The sequence below is a fragment of the Vicugna pacos genome, chromosome 16 (assembly GCF_048564905.1).
Source record: "Vicugna pacos chromosome 16, VicPac4, whole genome shotgun sequence".
Classification (NCBI taxonomy): Eukaryota; Metazoa; Chordata; class Mammalia; order Artiodactyla; family Camelidae; genus Vicugna; species Vicugna pacos.
The window spans coordinates 49,690,836-49,696,870 of NC_133002.1; positions in this window are offsets into that span (position 1 = coordinate 49,690,836).

Here is a 6,035-nt window from a genome sequence, read left to right on the forward strand (position 1 = left end):
CAAACTGTACTCACCCTTGGCCTCCAAGCATCCCCATCATTCGCACTTCCACAGTTGGCCCAAGCTTTCTGCCAGGGAGCCCTAAACCTCTCCAGCTCTCTGAGGCTAAACCCTGCCCTTCTCTGAGTGAAGCTGCTTTGCCAGTCCCCTCCAGCCTGCATGACCATCCTCCTCTAGCTCCTTAGCACCTCCTATTTATAACAGCTGTGGGTTCTGTTCTCTGTGGATTTTGTCCAGCAAAAGTCCTACCACGGAGGAACGAAATTACTCAAGACTTTATCAAGTCAACAGAGTGAGAGGGAGCTGGAGACTGACTCCCCTAGCTCCTCCAAAGCGCTTGTATTTATTGAGAATAGTCATAGAATCAAGGTGAAATACGTCATAAGAATGAGTAAAGGGCATGGTATACATGCAGGGATGCAGGTTAGCAGTTTCAGTTCGTGAAACAGAGACATTATAATCTTAATTTAAATTTAGAGAGAAGGTTACAATCCTGATGGTACAAATGGTTATTTTAAGCCTCAATCATGAGCAAGGTTAGTGTTTCAAATAATTGATAACCCAGACCACCACAGAGTCTCTATACAATGATCAGAAATCATCTAAGCATGCAAAGCAGCCCAGCTGTTCCCAGCCAAGGGCTAAGTCACAGTTTTCTGTGAGCAAGAGCAGCTCACATCCACCTGCGCCTGATAAGCAAAGCATGTCCTGCAGGGTAGGGCAGGGGACGAGTTATGGTTTTCCATAAGCATAAGCAGCCCTGAACCTATGACCTTGAGCTAAGTAAGCAAAGCGAGGAAAGCATGTCTCTGCTTTTTACGACGAGACAATTTGTAGCAGATTCCTGCTAGCAAAGCAGCTTCAAGGCAAGTGAGCTAAATTCCATAGATAAGGTGGTGACAGGTATTGAGAATTCAGTCTTTTTTCTCTTAGACATTTTGCTTTGAAGTAGCAGTATAATGACAAATATAGAAAGCATTGGTTTTGATTATACATTTCTTATGTGCTTACATACAGCTGAGAATACATAAAGGTGAGAATATGATTTGATAAAGCAATCATTTCAGTATCAAAGTCTGTTAACCCAAGTTTGTGCTCCCACAAACAGCCATAAGCACAGCCTTGGAGAGCTCTGTTCTCTTCACCTGCTTCTACATTAAAGGCAATTATCTTGTATTTCTCTCTCAGCCGAATGCTTTACCAATAAAGGGTGTTGGCTGATAATTTTGATAATAATAACATCTTATTTTCATGTGACAACTGACAAGAGATCTGTCTTCATTTTCCCACAACCCTTAGAGGGAGGATGGGTAAACATGTTTACAGTTAATATACCCAAGAGGAAATGAGGCTCAAAGAGGTTATTTTGCTCATATCATAAGGCTTAAATGTAGCCCAGATTTTTCTGTCTCCTAATTCAGGCTATTTCCCCTACACCTGGCTTTTAGTGTCCATTTGAGTTAATGCTGAGTAAATGGAGAAAGGCAAGTTTAGCATGGGTTGAGGAAGCTGCCTATCCATGTTAGAGGCAGGACTTGAGCTGGGCTTTGAGAGATGGGTAGGTTTTGGCTAAGCAAAGAGGTAGTAGGTGGGAAATAATAGTAATCAGGAGATTCCTTGATGAACATAGAATGATGGAAGTCAACATTTGGGCATACTGTTTAATAAATAGCTTTACTGAGATATAATTCATGTGCTATGAAATTCCCCCCTTTTGAAGTGTATAGTTCGGTGGTTTTTAGAATAGTCACTGATCACTACTCGTTTCAAAACATTTTCATCACCTCATAAAGAAATTCCACAACATTGGCAGTCACTCCCATCCCCTCTCCTCCTAGCCTCTTGCAACCACTGATCTATTTTCTGTCTACAGATTTGCCTATTCTAGACATTTCATGTAAATGATTTTATCCAATATGTGGCCTTTTGTGACTGTTTTCAAGGTTCATCCATGTTGCAGCATGTCATCAATCCTTCATTTCTTTTTATGGCTGAATAATATTCCATTGTATTCATATACTGCATTTTGTTTATCTGTTCATCAGTTGATGGACATTTAGGTTGTTTCCAATTTGGGGCTATTGTGAATAATATTATGCTGCTTTGAATATTTGTGTAAAAGTTTTTGTATGGACATGTTTTCTTTTTTTAATTGAAGTATAGTCAGTCTACATTGTTGCATCAATTTCAGGTGTACAGCATAATGTTTCAGTCATACATATACATACACATACATATATTCTTTTTCATATTCTTTTTCATTATAGGTTGCTACAAGATATTGAATATAGTTCTCTGTGCTATACAGTATAAACTTTATCTATGTTATACATAGTAGTTAGTAACTGCAAATGTTGAACTTCCAATTTATCCCTTCCCACCACCATTATCCCTGGTAACCGTAGTTTTTCTATGTCTGTGAGTCTGTTTCTGTTTTGTAAATAAGTTCATCTATATCTTTTTTTTTAAGATTCCAGTTACAAGTGATATGATATGGTATTTTTCTCTCTCTTTCTGGCTTACTTCACTTCGAATGATGATCTCCAGGTGCATCCATGTTGCTACAAATGGTATTATTTTATTGTTTTTTTATGGTTAAGTAGTATTCCATTGTATAAATATACCACAACGTCTTTATCCAGTCATCTGTCAATGGACATTTAGGTTGCTTCCATGTCCAACTATTGTAAATAGTGCTGCTATGCACACTGAGGTGCATGTATCTTTTTGAATTAGAGTTCTCTCCAGGTATATGCCCAGGAGTGGGACTGCTGGATCATACAGTAAGTCTATTTTTAGTTTTTTGAGGAACCTCCATACTGTTTTCCATAATGGCTGCACTGAACTTACATTTCTAACAACAGTGTAGGAGGGTTCCCTTTTCTCCACACCCTCTCCAGCATTTATCGTTTCTTGACTTTTGAATGATGGCCATTCTAACTGGTGTGAAGTGATACCTCATGGTAGTTCTGATTTGCATTTCTCTGATAATTAGTGATATTGGGCATTTTTTCATGTGCCGATTGGCCATTTGTATGTGCATGGACATGTTTTCAATTCTCTTGGGTGTATGCCTAGGAATGGGATTACAGGAGCCCACGGTTACTCTGTTTAACATTTTGAGGAACTGCCCATCTGTTTTCCAAAGTTTATTTTAGGCACCTTGGTAGTTGTGAAGTGGTGTCTCATTGTGATTTGATTTGCATTTCCGTGATGACTAATGAAGTTGAGCAACTTTTCATGTGCTTATTGGTCAGTTGTGTGTCTCTGGAGAATGTCTCTTCAAATTCTCTGCCCATTTTTAATTGTTATTTGTCTTTTTATCATTGAGTTGTAAGAGTTCTTCATATATTCTGGCACAAGTCCCTTGTCATTTACATGCTTTGCAAATATCTTCTCTCATTCTGTGGGTTGTCTTCATTTTCTTGATGGTGTCCTTCGAAGCACAAAGGGTTTTAATTTGGATGAAGACCAGTTTATCTATTTTCTTCTGTCACTTGTGCTTTTGGTGTCATACCTAGGATGCCATTGCCTAACCCAAGGTCACAAAGATTTATACCTGTTTCTTCTAAGATTTTTATGATTTTAGCTCTTACATCAAGTCTGTGATCCATTTTGGGTCAATTTTTTTTATAATGGTATGAGGTAGGGGTCCAACGTCATTCTTCTACCTGTGGAAATCCAGTTGCTCCAGCACTGTTTGTTAAAGACGTCTTCTCTTTCCCCTACCCCCAGGGTGCCACTTAATTGTCCTCACACCCTTGCCAAAAATCAGTGGAACATAAACGTGTGGGTTTATTTCTGGACTACTCCATTGTTGGGCATATTTTCTAATGGATATTTTTCCCAAACTGGTAACTGGTAACCTGTCCTTCCCTGGAAGAGAAATGGAGCGATGGCAAGCTCTCCCAAGCAGACTGCATTTCCTTGGTGGGTCAGGTGTCCGTGGGGTCATAATTACATCCTCCTGGGGGATTTGGAACCTGCTCCATTGTTTTGATGGCAGCTGGGAGGTACTTGACTGAACAAAAGACCTTATCTCTTTACTACCTCTCAAGGTTATTATAAATATCAAATTAGATCATTTACACAAAAGAATTTAGAAAAGTCTAAAGTGCTATCCAAATGTAAGTTATACTTACTTTTAGATTATCTTCCAACTCCATTTAGCCTTTGCTTTTATGATTTTTAATGAGGCAGACGCTTTTCCATACTGAACTCAGTCCGGAACCCAGTTCTTTAGACATCGTCACAGGGTCACATGGTTAGGCCTGAGAATGGACCAGCAGAATGGAACACCTGCCCTACCAGCTTCCCAGACACAGTTCTCAAAGACAAGGCCTGGCTCAAACTTGCCTCCCTCCTGTTTCTCTCCCGGTAGAAGAGAAGGGCTCCCTGGTTACAAACTAAGCCTCAAGCTCTTTTCCCTCCCTACCCGTCTTGTCTAGGACCCCTCCTTTGGGGCCTGAAGGGGTACCACTCTCAAAACCCACACCCCCACCCAAGCCTCCACTGGTCAAGAGACCCTGTGCCCTCCCAGAAGACAGCAGTTCACAGTGCACACACGGCCCACTGCCCTCAAAGCCTGGAAAACCAAGCTGTTAGGACCACCCGAGAGCAGGCTGGCTCTGAGCCAGGCCCCTGCCCTCAATGGGGCTGCTCTGGTTACAGACATCCACTTAGCCCTGAAGTGTCCACTGGTGTGAGGGAAAGCCATGGGCTCAGTTCTCTCCCTACTCTCCCCCTCCATAGTATTTAATGACAACACTGACAATGCCCTGTCTCCCCCTCCTCCTAGAGGTGGGCAGCCACCCTCCTCTTCTCCCCACCTTCCTCCCCAGCCCCCCTCCTCCTCCACACATCCTCTCCCTGGCACCATGTCATCTGACAACTCAGTATAACCTTGGGGGTACTCGGGCAACACAGCCTTCTGCACACATTCCACAGGGCATGGTGGGCCCACGTGTCCCTCAGAGCCCCAGGCACCACACGCAGATACACTGGAGCCCAAGTGTTTCCCAAGGATCCCAAGCAGCTGAGTGGGTTGGGGTCTCCTGAGCAGCTGTCATGGCTCCTTCCCTGCTCTCTCTGCCCAGACTCTGCTTTTTCCATCTCCCTGCCCACACCCTGTTGGTGTCTGCTAGGTGTAGGCCCTCCCAGGGCTGAAGAGTTAGGGGAGGACCCTTAGCCTCTACAGTGGCCTCAAGAGCATGCCACTCTTTCCTCCCCCGTGCTTGTCACTTGGACACATGGATAAGAGAGAAAGTGATGGGGAGTGTGGAGATCTCGGGCAACTTGGAGCGAGCCATTCAACCTGAGTCTTAATGTCTTCATCTGTCGAAGAAGGAGGTTGCTCTCATCTCTGTAGCTCTCAAAGTCTTTGTGGTTGTTTCTGCCTGAGTGAATGGCCTGTATGAAGAAAGCAGGTGCCCCACCCAGTCCCCAGGTGAGCCAGGGGCTTTGAGCATCGCCTCCATTCTCCTGCGGAAGGCCAAACTCCCATCCGCGTAGGCCCCACCCCTTCCCCCTAAGTGGAGAAGCTGGACCGGGTGACGATCATTAACCCTGTCCTGCTGCACCAGCGGCAGTGCGGACAGCTCCCGCACATTGTCACTCCCGAGCCCAGGGAGCCCTGGGGCGGTTAGGCTGGAAAATTGAGCGTCAGAGACCGCTGGGCTCCTGGGTCCCTGCGCCGAGGCTGTATGATGGATGCAGAGGGCACGCTGGGCAGGCCTGGATATTCCAGCAAACTGCTGGGTCCCCCAGAGGTCTGTGTTGTGTGTGTTGGGGGTGGGGGTGCTTCCTAGTCTCTTTTGTGAGAGTCTGACCTAAGGCCGATCCGCCACCCCTGGGCTGCATGCATCTCTCAGGGGCCACCTCGGCCCCCTCGCTGGGCCTGCGTTCCTGCCTGGGGCGGGCCGGGAAGCCTCGGTCCCCGCCCCGCTCCGTCAGGCCCGCGCGGCGACCGGGGGGACTTTGGAGCCGAGGAGGAAGCGCGGCGGGGCGGGGAGGTGGGGGTGTGTCAGAAGGCGGTG